General features: G+C 43.4%; 1 long non-coding RNA gene across 1 annotated transcript in view; it reads left to right on the top strand.

Moving 5' to 3' along the window:
* The first annotated feature begins 972 nt into the window (after positions 1-972).
* Positions 973-24480, top strand: part of LOC137162836 (uncharacterized) — a 55005-nt gene continuing 31497 nt past the window's right edge. Inside the window, exon 1 of the long non-coding RNA XR_010922519.1 lies at positions 973-1083. This is a non-coding gene — a long non-coding RNA (uncharacterized lncRNA). The remainder of the gene's footprint in view (positions 1084-24480) is intronic.

Raw genomic sequence — 24480 nt, 5'->3', positions numbered from 1 at the left:
GTGGCACAGCCAACGTCTGCTACCCTGGCTCTGGCCCCATGGCAGCTCAGCACAATGGGGCGCCGTGACTGACCTGTGCTGCTCCAGTTCTGGCTCATCTGCCTCCCGTTCAGCCCTGGCTACTGCTGCTCTCTCCTTAGCTCTGCCCTACTCCAGCACAGGCAGCTCCAACTCATATGGAGGATGGGCCCCCAGGCTCCTTCCTCCCTCATTGGCCTGCCTGTGTTGTCAATCAGGCTGACTTGGAGCGTTAGCCTCTCCCCATTAGCTCTGGGGACTATCAGTCTCAGGATCCTGATTTCTCTTCAGTCCTTCCCCTTTCTTTTGGTATTGGGAGAGTGCCAACCAAAGAACCCCACTAAGTTTCAGTAAGGGTCCAACAGCTCCCTTAAACATACCTGGCTGCTTTCATTGGCACTGCACATATTCACCAGCAGTGCTTCTGTTGATGCAAAGTGTAATGTAGCACAGGTAGGTATCCCAGTGTACCACTCGCCGCCATCTGGTGTAGTGTCTTTTTTGAAAACTTTTTTCACAATGCATTGTGGAATAGAAATGACTCGCCCAGGAATCTCTGGGCATTAGGGGCTAAGTTCCCAGCATGCAACTTTCTCCATCCCCTAATTCACGGATGTTAGGGCCTTTATTTAAAAATCTCACAAACCTGTGCTGCACTCTTTGCTGTCCACTACCTCTGACAGAAGCATGGAACCCACAGAGCTCTTCACTATTCTTAGGAATGTTGCAAATACAGTACATACAATTCTCCTGTATTTGCAGACCCATAGGGAATACTACAACAATGCTGGACATGACATTATCTTGGAGGACAGTTTGTTGAGGGACACAGCCAAAAATAATTCCAGGTGGTTTGTCATGTTTATGGAGCAGCTGTAGACAGTGAAGTGCAGCTTTAGGTCCAAGAAATGAGCACTGACTGGTGGTTTGTTTTGTTATGCAGGTTTGGGCAGTGGCTGCAGAACTTTTGGATGTGAAAGGCCTAGTCTGTGGGCTGAACTCATCCCAGCCCTCCAGCGGAAGGACACCAGAATGAGAGCTGCATCGATAGTGGAGAAGCGAATGGTGATTACACTCTGGCAGCTTGCAACGCCAGATTGCTACCAGTCAGTGGGAAATCATTTTGGAATTGTAAAATGTGCATTAAAGGCCGTTGTCATGCAAGTGTGCAGGACCACTAATGGTCTCCTGCTACACACAGGACTATGACACTTGACAATATGCAGGATGTAATGGATGGATTTGCAGCAATGGGGTTCCCAAACTGTGGTGGGGTGATAGATGGCACATGCATCCCTATTTTGGCACTGGGCCACCTTGACACAGAGCACATCAATGGAAAGGGCTATTTTTCTATGGTTATGCAAGTGTTGGTGGATGACTGGGGACTCTTGACTGATATCAGTGTGGGCTGGTGAGGGAAGGTGCATGATGCTCGCATCTTTAAGAACACAGGACTGTTCAGAAGCTATAAATAGGTACGTTCTTTCCTGACCAGTGGATTAACATTGGTGATTTTGAAATGCCAGTAGGGATCCTGAGGGACCCAGCCTACCCCTTGCTCCCCTGGTTTATAAGCCATACACAGACCACCTCAACAGCTTCAGATTCAGCTACCGTCTCACAAGTGCAGAATGACATTTGTGTGTGCTTTTGGTAGATTGAAGGGATGCTGGCGTTGTTTACTCACAAGATTGGATCTCAGTGAAAAAACAATTCCAGTGAACTCCAGTGAATTCCAGTGAACAATTCTCAGTGAAAAAACAAATATAGTTTCTTGTTATGTCCTGCGTAATATCTGCAAGCTAAACGAGAAAAGCTGCCACCAGGGTACTGGGTGGAAGTGGAGCGGCTCTCTGCTGACTTTCAACAGACTGACACTAAGGCCATCACAAGAACTCAACATGGAGCTATGTGGTTGAGGAAGATTTTAAAAGAGCATTTTAACAGTCTGCCAGAGGAGTATTCTCTACTGGCTTGTTCTCTGGGCCTGAAGCTTTGGGTGTTGTGGAATATAGGAATTGTGTAGTGCTTGCTTCACATTTATTATAACTCTGACTGTCTTTTACTGAAACTATGAATTATGCAGTATTTGCTGTACATTTATAAATATGATGGGGCATATCTGTGAACTCAGGACTTCTGTGGTGCTCTACATTTAGAAGTATGGTTTGCTTTGAGTACCACTATGCATTCTGCAATATGCGTTGTGACCTAATAAAGATAAAAAAATTTAAAAATTTAATGAGCAAAAACAGTGCAGAAAATTTTCTGCATGGACTAATTGGACTCCACTAACAGTACACCACTTACCCTTAAACATGTCAGGCAGATACTGGGCAGGAATTTGTGCAGCAACTCATGCTCCCAAATTTCCTGACAATTGTATTTGGTGGAAATATATCCAGCTAATCATTGAACAATTAAACTCAGGAAAACAATTCATAAATTACTTTCTAGACATTGTAGTCTTGGGCTCTGAGCCAGAGCTCATCCATAGCTCTATTCAGCAAGTTAAGGGAAGCTTAACTTTTGAGTATAAGTTGGCAGGAATAATTTTTGTACCATCCAGTGGTTGGAAAAGAATCTTACCTCTGTTTAATGACTTGAAGGGGAGGAGGATTTAAATCCTATGCCTCCTGGCCATTCAATTCCCCTTATGCATGGGATCCCTTATGGCACTTGGCAAAATAAAGCCAACTGCAAATTCTCAAGAACAGGAGGGAGTTTTACCCTACGCAAAGTAGAGCATGAAGATGTAGGATGATATAAGGCGTGTATAATAGCCTTTATGTCCCCTAAATTTGCAAGCAAAAGCTATATATTGAATGTGATATTTGAACTTAGTCAGTGAGCTAATAATTGACTGTGATTATGATAATTCCAGACACAGTAATGTAACTTGTCCATTTCTGAACCCAGGACCTGCCAGTGGTTATTCAATAACTTCTGTACGAGGCATATTGGTTAATCGGGTTCAGTCTGTGTGAATCCTTGTTGTGTTAAATTTGTCCAATAGGCACATGGGTGAATTCAGCTATTGCAAGCATATCAAAGTGGCTTTCTTCTTTTCAGTGCTCCTTATGGATAAGATTGCAGTTTATCAGCAATGCATATAGGATATTGCCAATGTAGGGGGTCCACGTGAATTGTGTATATCTAGAGGGAAGTGTAGCCTGCATCCTTTTGGAATCCTAGGTCCATAACAGGAATATTTGGTACAGGAATGTCCATTTGGAATCGAGTGGATGGTGAGAAAATTCATAGTCATGTTAATTTATGTGCTTCAGGAAAATGCTAACAAAGTGGTTAATCCAATAGTACAGGGGATAAAGAGTTTGTCACAAGAAGGAAGGTTTATAGTCTATAACATGCATGACATAACATGTTTGTTTAACAAGACTCAGTTGAAGATTAACCATCAGGTCTCTGAACCTCACTATCAGGAGACTGAGATTGGCTTTGGAACCTCCCCCCTCAGGTAATCAACTATCCACATGGTGATATTTGTGCCGGGGTTCATTAGCAGTCACCCCACCGAAAGGGGGCCTGGTTGCCCATAGAGCTAGCTTTAACATTTTATTTTACTCCGCAGTAATGCAAAGGAACCTACAGGCCTGTGTCCTGTAAGACATAAGCTTCAGCAGTAAAGGCTTTGAGGCCTGTGATCTTTGGCACAGATAAGTGGTCCAACAGTCACCCTGAGTTTTGGGGAACTGGGAAAGGTGTGTTTTAAAGGTAACTGCAGGATCATTGAACAGATACTAGCCTTGGATATTTTAGGATAAAATGTTGGCACATGCTTAACTGCAAACTTGCCTTGGCAATGAATTGACTTATATGTTGATTAGTTGAAAGCAACTAACCTATAGGATAAAGGCACCCAACATTATTCGGGTGAGGAAGTTAGATATGGACAAGGGAGGCTGGGCATTTGAATGAATATTCATGACCGCTCTAAGCCCTATAATAGGCCAAACCATCCTGTAAGAGGGAGATCTGGGCCATCAGACTCATTTGACATGCTAGGAACAGGGCTGACCTTTGTCTTTTACCACCAGATGCCTCAGGAAGGGTGTGAGTATATGAGCATATATGTAAGGAATGATATCAACTCTACATTTTGGCTATTTGCTATCTTTTTATATTGTTTGGAGCTTTTCTGTCTTTACTAATTGTGCTAATAAGAATGGTTAAAGCATTGCTCTGCCCTCAGTCTGAGTGTCTCCTTTGTGAACGCCAGGGTTCCCAAGAAGATACTGAACTTGAAAACTTTGATTCTGTTGTGCCAGATTCTGGGACTAGAACCCTACAATCCTCCAGCTCTTAAAATCAGAGATAATTGGAAATAAAAAAGAATTAATAATCACTAAAGATTCAGGCAACACTGCACAATCTCTCCCCCTGCCCTCACAGGCCCAGGAGATTCAGTACCTCTTGTGTACTCCAGGCAGGAGCTTGTCTGGAGCACGTAGCTGACATGGTCACCTGGGCAATTGCAAGCAATAATGGAGAATTGCTAGAGGTGTGCTCACTATGATGGACAATCAGGAAAAGGCATTTCAAAAATACGTGGGGACTTTAAACTGGGGGTGGCTTCTGGTCTCTATAACCTCTAGGCAGTGGACTTTACAATTATGACTACAGTGGTCACCATCACAGGGAATGGGGCATTGTGGGACAGCTATTGGAGAACTATTAAGGTCAATACAGGTCATGCATAGGTCAGTAGGGTTGACCATGGCTCCATGCTGTTCAGGGAGGTGATTTTTACTGCCTTGCCTTAGTGGGGCACTTATGTCAGCTGGAGACAAATTTGAGTGTAGACACGCACAAATAGGTTGACGCAAAGTAACTTATGTTGACCTAATTTTGTAGTGTAGACCAGGCCTTACAGACCAGAATCTGAAATATGGAAAATTGAATTGACCCAAATGAGTTGAGTGGCCAGTTCCTCCTGACCTACATTTCCTGTTATAAAATCCACACACAGCCAGCCTCTGGTCAGGATATAGCCAAGTGTCAGACAATTGCAAATCCAAACTTCTCCCATTCTGTTTTAAGTGATTGCTCCATTTCAGAGCGGAGTTATATGGAAATACACAAAATTAACATGTTTTCACTAGCCCTTCTGTGACTGAAATGACGTGATTATGTTGCATGAGAGTGCCAGTCTAAATCACATACTCAGCAGGCTTTTCTGGCAGCTTTTCTTTTGTTCATTGGCTGTAATAACCTAGTATATATATCTCTATCAGCATTTGATAAGGATGCCTTCTTAATGTGTGAAAATATTTAAGGATGAATTATGTTAGAGAAACTATGGGAACAATTCATTGCTTGGAAGTTGAAGGTGCTTTGCATCTCCCAGGAGGCACTATGACCCAGATCCTCAAAGATATTTAGGCACCTAATTCCCATTGATTTAGGCACCTAAATACCTTTTGAGGATCTGGGCCTAAACATCTTATAGCAATGGGCCTGATATCAGCAGTCATTGGGACATTTACAGCCAACCAATGAGCAGGTCTCTACAAAGGAAAGTTTATATGAAGGTTTAGATTGTATCTTAATATCCAAATGAACCCAAATCTTATTATTGCCAATAACTGCCATGGGAGTAACATAGAAGCACTTCTGTGTCTTGATGAGAAGAAAGGGTGTATTCTTGCCAGAATGTTAGGACTTCATGCCATGCAGCATTATTTAATACTATGGCAATGTCTCGAAACATCTCTGAACAGGAGCATGCGTGAACTCAGAAGCAGTTTTTGTCCTGTAAACTTTCATAGGAGAAAGAGATCTGATTTGGGAGACTTTTTTTTTTTTTTTTTTTTTTTAAATTTAATTTAATATCTATAGTCAGGAATGTAACAGCAAATGTAACAAATTATAATGTGGAGAGAGCCAAATTAGAATCTAAAGATTTGCTTACAGGACGAAAGAGAGAGGGCAGTCAGGTAATTTGTTTTGATAATGGTTGCTAATAAAAATATAATCAAGTTGGACTAAGAGAATTGTACAGTAGTTTTTTCCCCAAAGCTTTCAGATACTATGGGGCAAGTGTTCCTGCATTACGCCAGCACAGTCTGCTTTTAAGAAAGCAGGAAATGGAGAGGAGAACTTGGACAAAAGAGCCTGTTGTCTGAGGTACAAAAAAGGATATAGGTAGTTTTGTGACCCAAGAGACTAGGAAATACTTAAATCAAAGCACTGGGACATGATACTGAGGTATGTAACTGAGATTTATGGATTGTGTATGACATTTAGGTGAAATTCACCTCAGCAGAGGGCCAGCAGATCTATGTACTACTTAAATAAATCCAACTTCTAACCCAAGGAGAATAGGATGAATTTCACCTTTTATATAAGTAACAGCACAGCTTTGCCTTAACTCCTAAAATTCTGTCCCAGTGTGCACAGATTATCTGAATCAGTTTATATTTTGGTGCATTCAAAGTCCTGGTTGGGAATCTGTAGGGGATAGTCCCAAGATTTGTATTTATAAAGAAGATTCTTTGTAATGGTGATAGGCAACTGGACTAATCTCATTGCCCGATTTCTTGAATTAATTAGCTTTAAAATAAATAAAACCTGTTTAGTCTGTGATGGTGTCTACAGATTACCACATAATTTATTATTCAAACAAGTATCAAACCACACTCTTCAACTCACAAATCAACTTTAAAAGGTAATTACCCAACTAGTTTCTTGTTAAGGGGGTGAATTTCCAACCATATATCTTCAGCCCGTTTCCCTTCCTTAACAATCTTTAGGGTCTATAAATAACAAGAAAAAAATCCTTCCAAAACTGACCTGAATATAAGGGCCAAATTCTGCTTAATTCCTTTGCCTCAGTTTCATTATCTGTAAAATGGGGATAATGACACTGACCTCCTCTGTGAAGTGCTATGTAAGATTTATGTGCTTGTATTAGTATTTTTAATGGCGTTTCACAGATGGCTCTGAGACCAGAATTTATAGCCAAATCTTTGAAAACTGTGTAAATGGTATGATGTTGACTTTTCTTTGAGCAAAAAACACTAACCACCATGCTATGCTCCTACAGAAACACAACGGCCCCACTATACATTCTTTCCTTATCCTCCCTGTGATCTTATCTTTTTAAAGCTGCAAGACACTCATTGTCTTCTTCATGGGGATTCAAGAAGAAGAGTGACAGCAAAATGTGACTCTTCTATGTTGTCAAAGTCAGTTTTTAGAGAGTGATCATTATTATTTATTTGATTTTATTTATCACTCTTACAGTCCCCAGAGTATACTAAGTGCTTTACAGAACAGGCAGAATCAGTTAGATTTCCATCTGGTGTAAATTGTCATAGCTCCACTGACTTGGTCCCCGCATCAAAGGTGAACTCCTGGGCATACACAGGGCCCCACTGAAGTCAATCTGTCCACGCATGATCAATTGCGAGACAGGGATCTACAACTACATCCTGCAAACAGATAAGCTCTGCCTTAACTAGACATGTGGGAGTGGTCCCCACTGACTTGAAATGAGTCAATAACTACTACTGAAAATTAAGCAGAATGCATCCAGCAGAACCTCAAAGGTCTGTATGGCTTGACCTTATGGTGGAGGAAGGGTCAGAAGAACAGCACAGAACTCAGACCAGGGGGAGAGAAAATGGGGAAACAACTATCAATATTTCAAAATAAATAACATAGACCTACTCCTTCCATACTGATTGTCCCTCTTTGATATTATATAGGTATAGTGCCTCCTTTGGTTAGGTTTTGGTATGTTGCTGGATATGTATATTCTTGGTGTATATACAATAAAAAAGAGTTAAGAAAACCTAATATACCCTTTTAAAACCCATCTCTAGAATGAGTTACTATGTAATCCTGCTGCCCTTATCTTTCCTAACCCCACCCTCTCCATATCTTCATTCATTGCATTAGATTAGCTACTTGATTTCACTAGGATTTCTGCCATGTGCAAAGCCAAGCCCATGAGTAACCGTTTTCAGGATGGGCCCCCATGCACCTGAAAAGGGGCGACGCATTATCTTCAGTGGGACCCCACGCATGTATGAGTTTTCCCATGAAGTTCAAATTGCAGAATCAGGGGCTATGTGGTTGTGGGGAGGTGGGAGGGGGATGGGTAGGGAAGGACAAGGATAACATCAATACGATGCCAGGGTAAGTAACACTGTCCATGCATGTGCACATCTTGATGGTTCCATAAGAGATGTTATTTATTTGTATTTTAAGTAATTGTTGTTGATTCATTTCAGATGGGCATTGGAGGGGTTTGGATGGTGGAATGGTAATGGCTTGGCAGAGCAGGAGTGGGCGGAAATCCCATATTTAGGGGCAGTGGGAGGGGAAAAAAAGCAAAATTGTAATACTTTAAAACATCATAATGCACCTATCAAGAGGCTTTACAAAATGGCTAATAATTTTTCCATAATGTTTAGTACAATTCCAGTTGCATGTTTAAATACTTTTTGCCACACAAAACCTTTCCATTTCACTCCCATGAAGTCAGATGCTACATTTTGGAAGCTTTACCATGTCCTTAACTATGAAGTTGAGATGTAATAATGAGTAGGATGTAAATCCAGAGTAACTCTATTTACTTTAGAGAGTGGATTTTGGTCCTATGTGTTTTTTCTATGCATTTTTTTATCCATATCAATTTTTGTGTGCATGAAGAGTAATTTAAAACTATTGTCCAGACTCGATTACGGAAAAAAGGGGTCTCTGTATTGCTGTTCTTTGGGGATGATCAGATGTATCCACCAATATTTCTAAGATGTCCTTGTATTTTTTCCCGTCCCTTCGCTATCGTTCCACGGATTTTCCGTCTCCTTTCCATATCAGTGTATTCCCTCTTTGCACAGGTTCCAGACATTTCTAAGCCTAAAAGACTCATTGTAAGGGCCAGATGCTCAGCTTGTGTACAGGAGGACAGCTACGTTGATTTCAGTGGAACTGCATTCATTTACACTAGCTGAGGCTTTGACCTTATAACTTTATTTCACGACCATTCAATCTGTAAAACAGCATTCTGTACACTAGAGTCCTTTTGATTTGTAAGTAAACCAAAGCATTGTGGAAAGACCAGTGCTGTTTTGCTTAGACCACTCTGATCATAATTTTGGAAAACTTATTAAGAACTGGTATTGGCTAGAAAAAGAACTTCAGTTTTATATGCCAATATATTCACATTTACAGTATGTATATTATTATTTTAGTTACTTGTTATTGCTTGGATAAGATGGAGGCACCGAAAATATTTCTTCCAGTGTGTCAGTGACATTCTTATATTTTACTTGAAACCTTCATTTTCAGTCTATTAAAATATTGTTTCGCACTAAATTCTAAGGTCTTTTCCCAATTCTTACTTGATCCTTACTGAGGCAAACTCCCATTGAAATCAGTGGACCTGACTCTCTACCTCTTTACCTTGTGTAGTCATTTAGACCTATGAAAAGCAACAGTATATTGCTACCAATCAGATATGGCAGTGTTTTGCATAGATGTAAATGCCTATCCAAGGTGCAAGGCAGGGGAGAAATAGGCCCCAAAGCAGCTTGGCTGATTAGTAACTGAGTCATGGCCTAAGGATTTGGACCTAGATCCCTAAAGGTGTTGGATGACTAACTTCCATTGATTTCAGTGGGAGTTAGGTGCCTAAATACCTTTGAGGATCTGGGCGTTGGTGCCTAAAAAATACTGCTTTTATAGACTGAAAATGAAGGTTCCAGGTAAAATGAAGAATGTCAACACCCTGGAAGAAATATTTTAGATGCCTCCATCTTATCTGAGGAATGTCAGGATACTAAGACTAATGATACATGTGCAGTAAGTGCCTCATGATAAGAGTTTCCTGAACCTGAAATTAAATTGGAACCTTGGACCGTGATTACAGACTGAACATTGGCTCACGAATCTTTATAATCAGCTCATCTGTGAACCAACCTTTTCACGCATGCGTCTGTTGTAAATATAGTTCTTATTTAATGTGGTATGATTTAGAACTGAAACATTTTCAGGATTAAAAGGAAACTTTATCTCCTCTTAGTTTGAAGGAAATCTGAAGCTTAGCATGATCAAAGCAATAGGTATGATCTCACTCAGTTTTATATCCCGAACAACTTGTTGTAATTGATGTAATAGCTGGAGGAAGAGGTGACAGGTTTGTTTTAGTCTGTTGTAAACATGCGACCCAAGAATGCAATTTACAAATGCCTTTGAAATGCAGCCAGCTGCTCACATGGATAACATGTATTTAGTTCTTTCAGTTAGCCAACAGATCTGAACTATATTTAAGGTTCAGATCAGTTAAGATTAATACCCCCAGTTTCCTCCCCCTGCTACAATTAGCGATATCCAAAATCCATCCCCAGGTCTGAATTAGTAAATCTATCAGTGTCTGTTGGGGTGGCTGCTGCCTGTTGAATCGTGTGAACTTCCAGACTTTCCTTGGGTGTGTAAGGCTTTGGCATAGAAGCAATCTGGTGAAACCTAACAACGGATGCTGTGGGGGTATCAACAAAAATGTATGTGGGCCGGAGGCTATTGGAAGGTCAGCAAGGAAACAGGAACGTTGAGAGATAATGAGAGAAAAAGAGAGAGGGTGAGACCAGGGGATGAACAGCAAAGCTGATTGTAGGTGAAGGGTCAAATCAGGGAATTTGGAGGGAGCAATGGTGATGGGGAAGATGATTTTGTAGTTAAGGCACTAGGTTGGGAATCAGGAGATTGAGTGCTGTTCCCAGCTTTGCCCCAGACTTCCTGTGTGACCTTGGGCAAATCACGTAATCTCTCTGTGCCTCAGTTTCACATCTGTGAAGTGGAGATAGGAAAATATTTTCCTAGCTCACAGGGATGTTGCAAGGCTGGGTGCTGTAATGTTTGTGAAGTGGGCAGATACTGTGGTGAGGAGCTCTGCACAGATGGCTATAAATAAATGGATGCATTGGACAAGCAATGAGATCAAGAAAAAAGAAGAACATCATAACGGCTGAAATAGAGAGCCAGGAGAGCAGATGAGGCCCTCGGAAAGTAGGATTAATGTGTATAAGAGCCAAACCCTTTGTTAATTGGATCCTTATTGCAGATTTTTCCGCAAACATACTTCAAGTGCTAATCTTGGCTGTGAACCACAGTGGAGGCTGGATGGGGGGTGAGGGGTGGGGAGCTAAGGATGCTCTCAGGGTCAAATTCAGCCCTAAGATACTTGTACCCAACTACCATTGAGATCAGTGGGAGCTGTACGCAGGTATCTGAAGGCAAGTTTATGCACTCAAGTATTTATAGCTTTAACTATTTACAGTTAAATCTTGGCTTCTCTAGACCAATAAAGCCCAGTGCCAGAATCTTGGCCTCCTTCCCATCTTTTCAGCTGACACTGAAGATTAGATTCAAGCTTTACACCCGTAAAGTGTCTGAGGCAAAACCTTAATGAAGATCTGATCTGTTTAAACCCTGATCTAATTTACTTTTGTAGGCCATGGTTTTTGTTCTGGATACTACACATGGATCAAATTGTATACATTCTTGCTGCAGGGGGACTCTCCCCTCCCACTCCACTGTGTTGAACACAATTAAATGAATGAATGAATAAATAAATACATGAGTAGATTCCCTGTAAGCAGCTGGCTTTATTTCAAAGGACTTTGTGAGCTGACTATTTGGATTACACGCTTACAAGAATTTGGAAAGATTTTTTTTTTCTTCTGCTTTTCACATGATAGTATTAAGAGAAGATCTGAGATCATAGTGCTATATTCTAGAGAGTGCTCTAGGAAGGGAAATGGGGTAGGTGGGAGCGAGAGAGACAGATAGACCGGAAAGCAGGGCTGCAATCCTGCAGGGTGATGAGTGCCTTTGATGTCCATAGAAGTGATTGGGACTTGAGTGCTCAGCATTTTGCAGGAAATCCTCCCTGGATCAGGCCCAATGATGGTGAAGAGAAGAGATTTTGAGTTATATTAGTCAATCCTTTTGCCTTAACTCTCCCCAGTGCTCTGTCACTTTATCACCTTCAAGCTGGCACATATCACAGATGCCATAACTGTTAATGGTACTTGTACATAGAGCCCCTACATAGTGCTTTCAAAACCGGTCCTTATTGTCAAATGATCATGAACTTCTGGGGAGAGAGAGAGCGTGTGTGCATGCATGCGCGTGATTGAGTGGGTGGGAGGTATGGGGAAAGATGCATCCAAACCTGGGAGCCTGTAAACATGGATTTGGTTGATCTAGGGCAGTGGTTCCCAACCTGTGGCCCGGAGGCCAAAAGTGGCCCGTGGGGGCTTTCAAAGTGGCCCGCTAATCCCCTCCCGTTGGCTGCAGAAGGGAGCTCTGCCTAAGTACTCAGGCGGAGCATGTTGCTGTGGGGCTACAAGACCAGTGCAGGCTCCTTGCTGCAGCCAAGGGGACAGGAGATCAGCGCTCCCCTCCCCCTGATTGTCGCAGGGAGCATGGCAAAGTGCTCCACCTGGGTCCCTAGGTGCTGGTGTCCCGGCTGGAGCCAGAGGGAGGGGAGCACTGATCTCCCATCTCCCTGGCCGCAGAAGGGAGCCACTGCCTAGGTACTCAGGTGGAGCACATGGGGTTACAGGAATCATGCAGTTTCCCTGCTGCAGTTAGGGGGACAGGAAATCAGCGAGGAGGGAGGCAGCCTCCTTGCTGAACTCCTTCTATCTGGCTGCAGTGGGGGGATGGGAGGAGAGCTGCTGGCAGAGACTGGTGGCCCTTCAGAGTTGTAACAATGAGATCTGTGACTCTCGAGCCAAAAGGATTGGGAACCACTGATCTAGGGTCTTTTCCTGAGGGATCTTCTTACGCTTTCTTTAATGTAAGGAAGAATGCTGCTAGCCTTTCTGGTTGTAAAACTTTCAGTCGTTGTATAAATCAATGTGTTGCGGCTTGTCTTGGCCTGAAGCCTTACTGAATATGTAACACCATCAGTAGTAACCCAGGTGTGAAGTGAACTTTCCTTCATGGGGCGTTTCTGTAACTGTAAAATCTAGTTGTGACTATTCAAAGGTTAACACCACGAAATAACTAACCCAAAGACAAACATGCAGCAAGAGAAATGTTAGAAGGTGATTACAAGCGATGGCTTTGTCCAGCTATGAGACGCTGGTTTGGGCTTCACTCGAGGGACCTGTCCACATAAAGGAGTGTTGTTAATGGTTAACAATTGAGTTGGCTGACAGGATGCTGACCTGCTCTGTGTGATCAGTGTAGGCAAGGTTGAGTCATGTTTTAGTACCATGTCAGTTAGTCGTGACCTGGTTTAAAAAAATAAAACCTGCTAAAAATTCCCCTTTGGTTTCCCCAAGACCCTCCGTTAGAAACCCAAAGCCAGAAGCAGCTGTGCTGTGTCACATGGATGAAATAGAACAGCAGCAGCAGCTCTCTATAGGCTAGAGCAGACGTGGCCAAACCGTGGCTCACGAGCCACATGTGGTTCTTTTACAGTTGAAGTGTGGCTCGCTGAGCCCCCTATGCTCCCCATCCCCCCCTCCACCTACCAGACTGGGGCGGGGGGAGCTTGGAGCATCTGCCCTGTAGGGAGAAGGGTCTTGGGGCTTTAACACTGCTGGGGGTGTGTGCGCCAGTGCCCCTCCCCACAGTGGGGCTAAAGCACCAAGCCCTGGTGTTCCCCCCTCCCCCCACATGGGGCTGAACTCCCAAGACCCCCCGCCCACCCCGCAGGGCAGAAGCCCTGAACTCCCCTTCCCCCCTAGTCTGGTAGGTGGAGAATGGGGCAGGGGGGGCTCCAGGAAGTATTTCAAGGCTATGCATGTCTTGCGGCACTCAAACGTCTAAAGATTATCCTATGCGGATTGGAGGGTCAATAAGTTTGGCCACCTCTGTGCTATAGCCTCCATCCTGCCCCTGGATCTGTGTGGGTCTACTCGGAGCCCCACTGAAGTCTGCCTCCGTTGATTCAGCTGCGGGATTGGAGCCTAGATGCATGTGCATGAAGACAAGTATTTCACAAAGAACTTTGTTCCTGTTGTTAGTCTCTTGATGTTTAATGCCAGGAAAGTTGAGACTGTTGTCTACATAGGCACTCCCTTCCCTAGCGCTGTCAACATCTCCACACTCCGCCTGTCCCTTTATAAATCCTTGGCTAGCCCAGTTGTCTGCAAAGGAGGAGGTTTACTAACGAGCAATGAATCATCGTCTCGGATTTCAGTGGGCACCGTCTTGTTTCTAGTGGCCACTTTTCCTCCACTTTTCACTGGGTGAAGTAGGCGCACGGGGCTAGATTCACAAGGGAGGACTTACACATGGCAGTGCTGAGCATTACAACACCTAGCTTTTGGCTGCCTAGTGGAATTCACAGCCCTCCGTTAGATGCCCGTGTTCCCTATACAATGCACGGGGAGAATCAGGTGCCTAAAAAGGGTATTCACAGAAGCAAGCACACCCAGTTAGCCAGTAGGAAATGCCTAGGAGAGGGGGTTGGTTGAAGGGTGTTAAGTGTTCAAGTCTGAGTTGGAAGGAGGGGATTCCCTCCATTTGGGAGCTGTGAGCTCTCTCCTGTCATTAGGCACCTAAGGCCTTTCTCAAGAAAAACAAGAGGAGGTGCAGCTGTGTCCCCTTTTACCCAATGGCCTTGTGATAAGAGCACTCACCCAGGACGTGGGAGGCCTCTGTTCAAATTGCCACTCTGCCTGATGTGGAGCTAGCTGGGACTTACACCCAGGTCTTCTGCCTCCCAGGCAAGTGCCTGAATCCCTGGGCTGTAGGATATTCTGGGGTAGGGCACTCTTCATCTCTCCCCTGGAAGCTGTTTCACTTTATGTAAATATCTATTTGGACCAGAGTGAGCGACTGACGCTATGGCCCCGTGATGAAGGCACCCAGCTGGGAAACCTGGGTTCAAGTCCCTGCTCCTGTATCAGGCAGAGTGGGGACGTGAGCCCAGGTCTCTCACTCCTGGCTGAGTGCTCTTACCATTGGGCCACTGGGTAGAAGGCAACTGATCCGTTTTACGAGGGGCCTGCTTCAGTAGTCGTGCTCTGCAGTGGCTTCTGAGCAAGTCTGCTGGATGGGCTGAGAAAGGCAGGGGAGACCCCACTTTGTGACCCCTGCAGGGGCTTAAGTGTATGACTTAGGCGCTGAGTTGTTCGGCATTATCAGGACTTAGGTGGATTCGTGCAAGCCCAGCAGCAGAATTTTAGGCACCTTGGGAACTTTACCAGTGGAAATGTAGGGTGCTAAAGTCCCGAGGTGGCAGTGAGCGGGAGTTTTGTGAAAGTTACAGCTGCCTAAATGTTGGCTATAGGTGTCTAAAGGGGCAGGTAGGTGTCCACAGGTATGTTTACACTGCAGAAAGAAAACACACCTCCCTCCCTGTGGCAGCAAGTCTCCGAGCTCGGGTCAGCTGACTTGGGCTCATGCTAGGGGGCTAAAAATGGCAGTGTAGATGTTGCCACTCAGGCTGGAGCCTGGGGTCTGAAAGCTGGCAATTGAGGAGGGTTTCAGAGTCTGGACTAGTTTGCACATCTATTAAGCCCTATAGCATGAGCCCAAGTGAGCTGAGCCAGGCTCTGAGACTTGCTGCTGTTTTCTGAAAATCTCTATATAAGGTACTTAGTACGGTCTGAAGACCATAAGTATCTGTGTGCCTCACAATCTGTAGTATATTTATGCTCACACCACCGCAGGAAGTGCTATTATCCCCATTCATACAGATGGGTAACTGAGTCACAGAGAAGTTAAGCAATGTGCCCATGGTCACTGATCACAAAGGAAGACTGGGGTGAAGCAGGGAATTGGCCTAGCCTACGGTAGCCCAGAGCTGCAATTGCAGGGTAAATCCTGCTCATCGCTGGGCTGGAGCATGCCCATTGTGCATGGAATTTTGGTGGATTTTAGCGGCAATACTCTAACAAGTCCCTACTGATGTGTGAATTGTGATTTTTTTTTTCAAAGGCTTATAAATTGGCCGAATTTGGCCAGACTTTCACGGGAATGAAAAAGCTAAAAAAGTTTCCCTTGTGCAAAGGCCACACCCCAACCAAATGTCAAGGCCCTGTTTCAAATCACGAGGTTGCTAGACTTTTCTCATAGAAAATGTTGCCAGAATTTTTTTACGTGAGCAAAACAATGCATCTGGAAAATGTAGGCCCAAATGGTTGGTTTGGCAAAGTTAAAAGCAACAGAAAACAGGGTCTTCTCATGGGAAGTCGGGCAACTTTAATAAAAGGTAGTGCTACCAGCCCTGTCTAAAATAATTTTCTGCAGTAAAAACCCACCAGATGCAAATGTCGGTTTGCATTCAGATTCTGATTGCACATCAGTTTTATACTGGTTCAGCTCCATTCATAGCTGAGTGGACTGCAGAGGAACCCAGATGTATGGAAAGCCAGCAGGGTTAACAAAGTTGACAGGTCTAACTGGGATGCAGCTCAGCCACGTGGGAATATGAGTGAACCAAGTGGGAAACAAATCATGTTATGCTGATGAATCATGAAGGGAAAGTTGTACGCTCTGTGAGCAGTGAAAGAAAAAAGATCAGTGAGAGTTAGTCTTAGTTACAAACCCAAGAAAGACTAAACTGTGCAAGTAATTTTTTATTTGTTTTTGTTTTCTGATCTGACCAAAAAAAAGTACATTTATCTGTACTAATAGATTTAGAGAGATTATACACAGGTACGCACACTGTTCCTTTGTCAGCTAACCAAAACACAGCCAATCTTTGACAGCTGCCTTTTCTCTTGCTGGTGGTTTTGCTAGTTGTATGTGAAATTTCCATGAACGCCAAGTTATAATAAACAACAAACAAAAGGGGCTAGTTTAAAACTCACGTAGCACAATTTTTAAAAGTGTTTTCTGAGGGGTTGGATGGCTATAGGAATTTGTAATAGGCTATATACATCCTTTCACTTCTAGGTTTCCAGTTCAAATGCAGGCCAGGTTGGTAGTAAGTGAAAGTCATTACAAACATCTGATGGGAATGTAATGGCTTACATAAAATAAATCAGTGGTTTGAATTCCATTCATAATGTGCAGGTGTCCACCTGGCACAAACCACCATCAGACCCTTGTTGGCAGTCTCAGGTCAAGGACTGAATAGGCCTGCAGGCTGAATTGCTTTCTCATTCCTGGAAGTGGTCCTTTCAATTGCTTCTGAGGTAGGTTGGTGGGACCATGTTGGGCAAGCATGCACTGCTGTTTCCTTTGTTCTTTGAGGAGGTCACTTTTCAGGGTTGAGAAAAATCTGGTATCTTTCAAATTCACTTAATTCGTGTGCCTTTTTTTTTCTCTCTCTCATTACTCCCAGTAGCAGGTTATTGAATCTAGTATCACATAGGAGATTGCATTTTTTTGGTTTTATTTAAAAAAAAAAAAAAAAAAAAAAAGAATTATAGGGGTCATTGGAGATGCATCCACATCTGGTCAGAATTTGGCCCATCATGTCTATTTTTAGAGCTACAGTAGACATGAAAAAATTGTTTACATTTTGAATATTTGAAAAATGGTGCCCAGCTTCAGTAGACGGCAATAAATTGCTGAGACTAGCATTGGTAAAAAGTAAGTGCTATGCTTTCAGAAGATTCCATAGGACTAGTCCAGTATTATGGGGGTCTTAAAAATGCAAACTTTGGTTTTACCCTAATGTTCAGATATGGATATATTTTTCCTTCAGGCCCTTTTTAGTCAGAGGGAAGGGATAATAGTGAGGATAGGGTGCTTGATCCAATTTCGCTTGGGAGATAAACAACAGAACAGATGTATCAGATATTACCTGTGTGACAACCAGAACGAATGCCAGGTACCAAGCGTGATGAATATAGAATAACCAGCCAGGCTAATTATATTTTTATTTATCAGCTAGAAAACTTTTTGTGCTGTTGCTTGTCAGTATGCTACTGATGTAACCTAAAGTGAATTTTGTTTACATACACTTCAGAGGTTAACAACCTCCCCGCCACCAAACAAAAATGAGCCGCAAGGTTAAAGTGAAAGAAGTCAGACTCGTAATTTGTTGAGAGAGCTAAACAGGGCCTACATCATGGAGTTCATTTTTGATGCGTGGGTAACATCTCTGTAGGGGTATCAATTTAAAAACCTACGTCCTTTATAATTCAGACAGAGGCAATGTTAACGGGCTTACACTAGCTCTTTATTTTAACTCCTTCCTTGCCACATTCCATGGTTAGTCTCCCACAAACAACAGGACGCAGAAGCATTTCTTTAAAGCAGCAAGGGGAGGAGGGCTTGACTTTGGTGTGTGGTGGGTTGTCCCCACATGCACCATGTGTGATTAGCAGGATTCAGATGGTTAATGCCCAGAGCACAACACTAAAAAAAAGTCTTAATTGACTAATTCCAGAACGGTAGCCATGTTAGTCTGTTTTTAGCAAAACAGCGAGAGTCCTGTGGTACCTTAAAGATTAACAAATGTATTTGGGCATAAGCTTTCGTGCGCAAAAACCCACTTCTTCGTTGGATGCATGAAGTGGAAACTTCAGTTTGGTAGGTATATATACACATGCAAGGATGGGTGAGTTACATCACAGTGAGGAGGGCAACTGTGAACGAGATGTTAAAATATTAATTGACTAGGTACCCAGGACTAATGAATATATTTTCAAGACTGTTGTGGTGGGCTGGGGGAGGGGGGGAATGAGGAGGTGAGATCTGTTGGGAAACAGTGTTTGACAAGCAGTACCTTTCTACCTACCTACAAGAATGTGAGTTACACCCCATCCTCCGGATAAATGATCTATTTATAAAGGTATGGATTTCAGTACAGGTTATGGATATTTATAGTGGTTTTTTATCTTTGCTAGAGAGCGTATATATTGGTGGTGCCCAATTAGTGGTGCCCACCACTAGTGCCGATTAGTGCGTGCTCTGGTGACTTATGTCAGCTTCACTGATGAGCTATTAGCAAATATGCTGTCTGATAATAAGCTGCTGTCAATTCCTTAAATAAGAATCAGTGACAAACAGAAATGACAGGCTTTGGGAATGTTGCTCATACTTTTGAAACTCTCTTAGAACAAGTGAAATTGGCCTATGCAAGACTTGACAGTGTTTCCCTCATTTAAAAAAAAAAAAAAAAAGTTAGCCATAGTTCCGTTGCTGCTGTTTGCTATTATATTTATCCTTTTATATTTCTGTAGTAAGTCCAGAGGCTTCAGCCAGGTCAGGCCCTCCCTGAACTAGGTGTTGTGTGGACAAATAGTAAAAGACGGTCCCCATCCCAATGGGCCTGCAGATTTTGCTTAGGCCCCAGGTTCTTAAGCACATGCCTAACTGAGTGCATGAGTATTCCCATTGACTTCATTGGGACCACATGTGCTTAATAGTAGCTGAATTGCAGTAGTAGCTGAATCGGGGCCAGGGTAAGTTGTAAAGGAGGCCCAAACTTTGAGTTTTGCCTTCACAAAATCTCCCTGGCAAGAATGGACACTTCCAAGTGTTTCATAAGAACGTTAGGGCCAGTGGTATTTTCATATCCTATCAAATGGGGCTGAGAATCCTGTCAGTCTCTCCCCAGATGGAGAGGATATGGAGACAGCCAGGGACCTGCCAGTCCCCTTGCTCCTACCACCCTCCACTAGGGAGCTGCTTTAGGGCACTGAACCAAGAAGCTTCTTCTCATCTCCCTCACCCTCCAAGGTGATAGCAGCAGCAGCAAGGCTCTTTCAGGATCTCAACGCTCCCTACTCCCCTGGGGAGTCCCACACCAGCAGCAGTGGAGGACATGCTTTTAATCTCCAACATCCCCTTCAAAACTCACTGTCTTTCTGGACATCATCTGCTCTCCTCATCTGCTCACAAGAACTACAGGCTGTCTTGGCTCTATAAACAACTACTTTGGTTCTGCTGCTGCAACCTGAACCATGCTCCTAGCCCTAGCGATTAATTTCACTAGCTCCCTACTGTGCCTGCCACTCTACTGCTTCAGTTTAAAAACAAACCTAAAGATGTGCACCTTAACCCTAAGCAACCACACAATCTTGTTTGTTACCTTGTCCTTCCTTCCTCCCCTCTGTTTGTCTTTATCATGTGCCATGTTGTGTCTATACTTAGACTGCGATCTCTCCCGGGCATGGGTCATATCTACTGTTTGTTCTGTGAGGCTCTTAGCCTGCTTTTGTGGAACTTTGAAAAATAAATAATAATAATAAAGATCTGGGGCCAAATTCTGCTACCTGTTTTGCTGGTGTAAATGCAGAGTAAATTCACTTAATAGAATTATGCTGTATTTACAGGACATTGGGATGAGCAGAGTTTGGCCCTTGATCCCTCGTGGACTAGGAAAGTCTGAAGTGGGACGAAATCCCCAATATTTATTATTAAGCTGCAAGACCCCCTTATGTTCTCTTCTGCTATCTTTATCATGCCAACTCCTATGATGACCTGGCCATGGCCTATAGAACTACTCAGAGAGGATTCTCAATAAAATGTTTTGTTTTTGATTTAAACTGAACGTTTTTGTATTAGAAAAGGCTACATAGATTCTACACGAGACCACTGCTGCTCCTGAAAGCGTCTTCATCCATTTACTGGAGATGAATTTTTTGCAAAGTGTTAAATTTGGAGCAAAATTGGCAAACGCTGTAATGTTGCTATTTTAATTTATTGCACAAGTTGGAGTGGGGTTCTCAGAAAAAACGTCAGTGTGACTGTACCTAAATGTTACCATGTGGAAGGGTCAGCGTGAGCTCCTTTTATTAGATGCCAGATGGAACACCCTGTACGGAAGCATTATTGCACAAACATAAGCTCTTACGCTTGCAAACATTATACCCAGCTACAGTTACAGTGGGAGGGTTTCAATGATGCATTCCTGGTCTTTTCCCATATTTGCAACCATTTATATTGAGATGAGGCAGAACGGGGAAGGGGAGTTGAGTGTAGCAGGTGTTTCTAGACTAGCTGTTTCCTTTTGTGCGCCTCTGCACCATCGATCGCTGCCACTTGCCAGCAGCACAAGCTGATGGCCTGGCAATGGTAGCTACAGTCCAGTAGCCTCAGCTTGCAGCTGTAGCTCTTCAGTGGTTTTCTATTTATACTATTTTATTTTAAGGCAAAGATTTTTATGGATCTGAGAGTATGTAAAAGCCAACTTGTAAATATTATTTAGGCAGAGTCTGAAGCATAAGATATGCCATGGGGTGTGTTTTGGGCTTCACAGCACTTCTCTGGATGGTGTGATGTAAGGCATGAAGCTGAAAGCCAGATAACCATCCCAGACGTGTAGTGGTCCCCTAGAAATTGCACAGCTGCAGTGCCTTCTTGCTAGAATTTAGAGATAAAAAATAAAGAAACAGACAGGTGCATTTAGTGGATTGTTGACAAGGCTGTGGCATTATTGGCATCCAGAAAGATGCTCCACTGCAATGCATTACACTGTTACTTAGTTTTTGACTTACAGTATATAGAACTAACATTATTTCTATTGCTCAGTCATATCTAGCACCTTGCACTGAGTTGTATCCAAACATCTTACCATGTGCCTTGCACTTTCTACCAAACCCTTCTGTTCAGTATTGAATAGTGTCTTGTATCTCCCCATGATTGTGCAACTTAAGTTAAATGTCCCAATTTTAATATACATTAATTTCCAAGACACACACTCGACAGGAATGCAAAATATTATATTCCATGTAGCAGCGCAATTTTCATGAGTTGGCTTAGGGGCCCTGGTCCTGCAATTGGATCTGCTAGTGTAGCGCCTTTGTGTCGCCCAATCAGCTCCAGATGAGCACGAGGTCCTCACTAGCAGATCTGATTGAAGGATCACTTAAAAAAAACAGCCAAACAAGTTTCCCCCTTCTCCCAATGATAGAACACACAACCAGTTTGGGGTTTGGGGCCTGGTTTGTGACAGTCTGCTCTGGATTTGGGCACCCACGTCCATGAGTCACTCCAGACAGCTTGATGCCCACCTTGAGCCATTTCTGATAATAGATTATCAAAATTTCCATCAACTGGAGGACCTGGAGCTGGGAACCCTGGGGCAGCAAGTCCCCCTGCCAGGCTGCTGAAGGTGACACCATTGACATTATGATTCTGTAGATTCTTTTATGAATCCAATGACATCTCTCTGGCCTTTTTATCATTAACTTACCCATGGAATTACATGTGCTCCAAGCTGAGGAGCAGGGACTAGGGGTGGCATAGAGAAGAGAATGGGACTGGGACAAAGAGCTAAGGGAGTGGGAAAAGACAGGACTGAGAGGTTGGAGGGGAAGGTGCAGAAGGCTTCAAGCTTGAGGACAATGATTAGAAGAGTCTGTGGCCCCTAGAGAACACTTCCCTCCAGAGCCTGGAAGGCAACCCAGGAGTCCCCAGGGTTTCAGAAATCTGAAGGTGTGTAGAAAATGAGGCAGGGGCTTGCAGGAAGGGAAAGGATAGCCTCATGGTTAAGGCACAGGTGGTCACTAATTGGATGTTCTTTGTTTTCTAGGTGCCTGATTTGCAAACATGCTGAGTCCTCCAAATTGCAACTAAAGTCAATGAGCTCTGCTTTGGACCTATGAAGTGCTACTTTTCTGGAAAAATCAGGTCCTAGGTGTCTCAAATTGGGCATCCAAAATCAGTGGAAATTTTTTACTTTAATATCTCTGGGCCTCAGTTCCCCATTCATAAAATAGGGATAATAACAGCCCCTTACCTCACAGGAATTTTATGAAAATACATTGTTTGTAAAGAACTCCAATTACCGTGTGCACCATAGAAAAGGCAAGGAGCAAATGAATAATTCTGTCTTCAGAGCAGGGTTTGGATTGTGTGCAGTAAATAAGGTCTAGGGCCGCACATTGAACAAAGCAGAGAAAACAAAATCTTGAATAACTGCTTTCTTAGTGAGCCCCATCCATTCTGTGCCCTGAATGGGGCAGGGTTCCTGTGAGAAATATAGTATGTGAACATGGAATTAAAGAGGGTTATAATTCAGCCCCCCCTTGTGTGAATGCATTAAGGTTGTACAGGCAGCATTTAACTCTGTCCTTAGCTAACTTTTGAGGATGTGATTTTGCCAGCTTACTGTTCTTTTAAGGGAGGGGTGTGTGTGTGTTTGAGATGTATACACAGCCTTCTGTATTTGTCAAGTATTCAAGCTGGAACTACTGCCCTTGCGTCCTAAATTACTTCAGCAGTCTGTCAAGATGGAAGTGTACTTCATCTTTATGAAACTATATTTAAGGTATTTTTAGCAGTGTAGTGTCCCGCTGTCTACCCGCAGCTAGAATCTTTCCCCGCTGCAAGGAAAGGCTTTGGCAAGTGGGGAGGCAGCGGGGAAAAGTTCTGGAGCCTTTTCCCACCACAGGGAGCTGTCGAGGTCTCTCCTTGTTGCCTCCCCATTGCCAGAGGCTTTCACTGCCATGTGTAGATACACACCACAGTGTGGACACAGCTGCCTTTTATTGCAGCACGTAGCTACAGGTACCCTACATGCCTCTGTCAATGGTGCACAACGTTGATGTGCCTTTTGAAAAATAATAATTTGCAGGATCTGGTCCAGGTAGCTTGTACAAAGGGAGAGTGTCTGGCAGCTGCAAATCTACCAACACAAAAATACTTCAAAATAAATACTCCTGGGCCTCTCCCTGCGGGTATGAGTACACTGGGAGCTTGGGGTGTGATTCCCAGCTCAAGCAGACATACTCCCCCTAGCTCTCATTGAGCTAGCACGCTAAAAGTAGTGGGTAGCTGCAGCAGCGGGACAGGTTCTCTGCCCTGGGTATGTGCCTAGTGTCTCAGACGGGCACTCAAGGTGGCTAGCCTGGCCTGCTGGGGCTACACTGTTTTTAGTGTGTGCGTGTGTGCCTGCCTGCCTGCCATCTCGAGCTGGGAATCACCCCCCCCACTCCATCCCCAGCTCTGAGTGCAGACATACCCAGAGTGCCTATGGTATGGGGGAGGGAAGAATACACAATGTTTTAGTTCCTTTTATTCATAGACTTGTGTATGATATTTCATTTTTATTCCTGTCTTTTGTGTTTCTGTGCCTTTTTGTTTTCTTTTCCTCTCTTTTTGGGAGGCTGGTGGTTAAGACTTTGTTATTAGGTTTGGCATTGCCTGACTTTCCTTTCCTTTCCTTCTCTGCCTCAATGTGATTGGGATTTGTTTTTTCCTGCCTCCGTATTGAAATGTATTTGTTTTTTTTACAGTCAGCACCTTGTTATGCTGCCGATTTCAACAGGGGACAATTAGACACATTTCCCCTGATCTTGCTTTGAGATACAGTTTGTAGATTCTCTCCAGTGATTCTGTCTCTGGTCTTCTTCCTCCTCTTCCATCCCTAAAGAGAGAAATGATGAAGTGAACAAGACTTTCCCAGTCCCAGATCTTGACTCAAGCATACATAGAGAATGCAGCTGTTTGCTTTCTCACATGCATAGATTATAAAGCCAGAAGGTACCATTGTGATAATATAATCTGACCTCCTGAATACATTAGGCCACCGAGCTTTCTTGAAATAACTCCTATTTGAACTAG

This window comes from Emydura macquarii, unplaced genomic scaffold (assembly GCF_026122565.2).
Source record: "Emydura macquarii macquarii isolate MOO-44397 ecotype Brisbane River unplaced genomic scaffold, CSIRO-AGI_Emac_v2 contig_2473, whole genome shotgun sequence".
Classification (NCBI taxonomy): Eukaryota; Metazoa; Chordata; order Testudines; family Chelidae; genus Emydura; species Emydura macquarii.
Note: the sequence above shows the minus strand (reverse complement) of the source record. Positions and strands in the feature narration are given on the sequence as shown.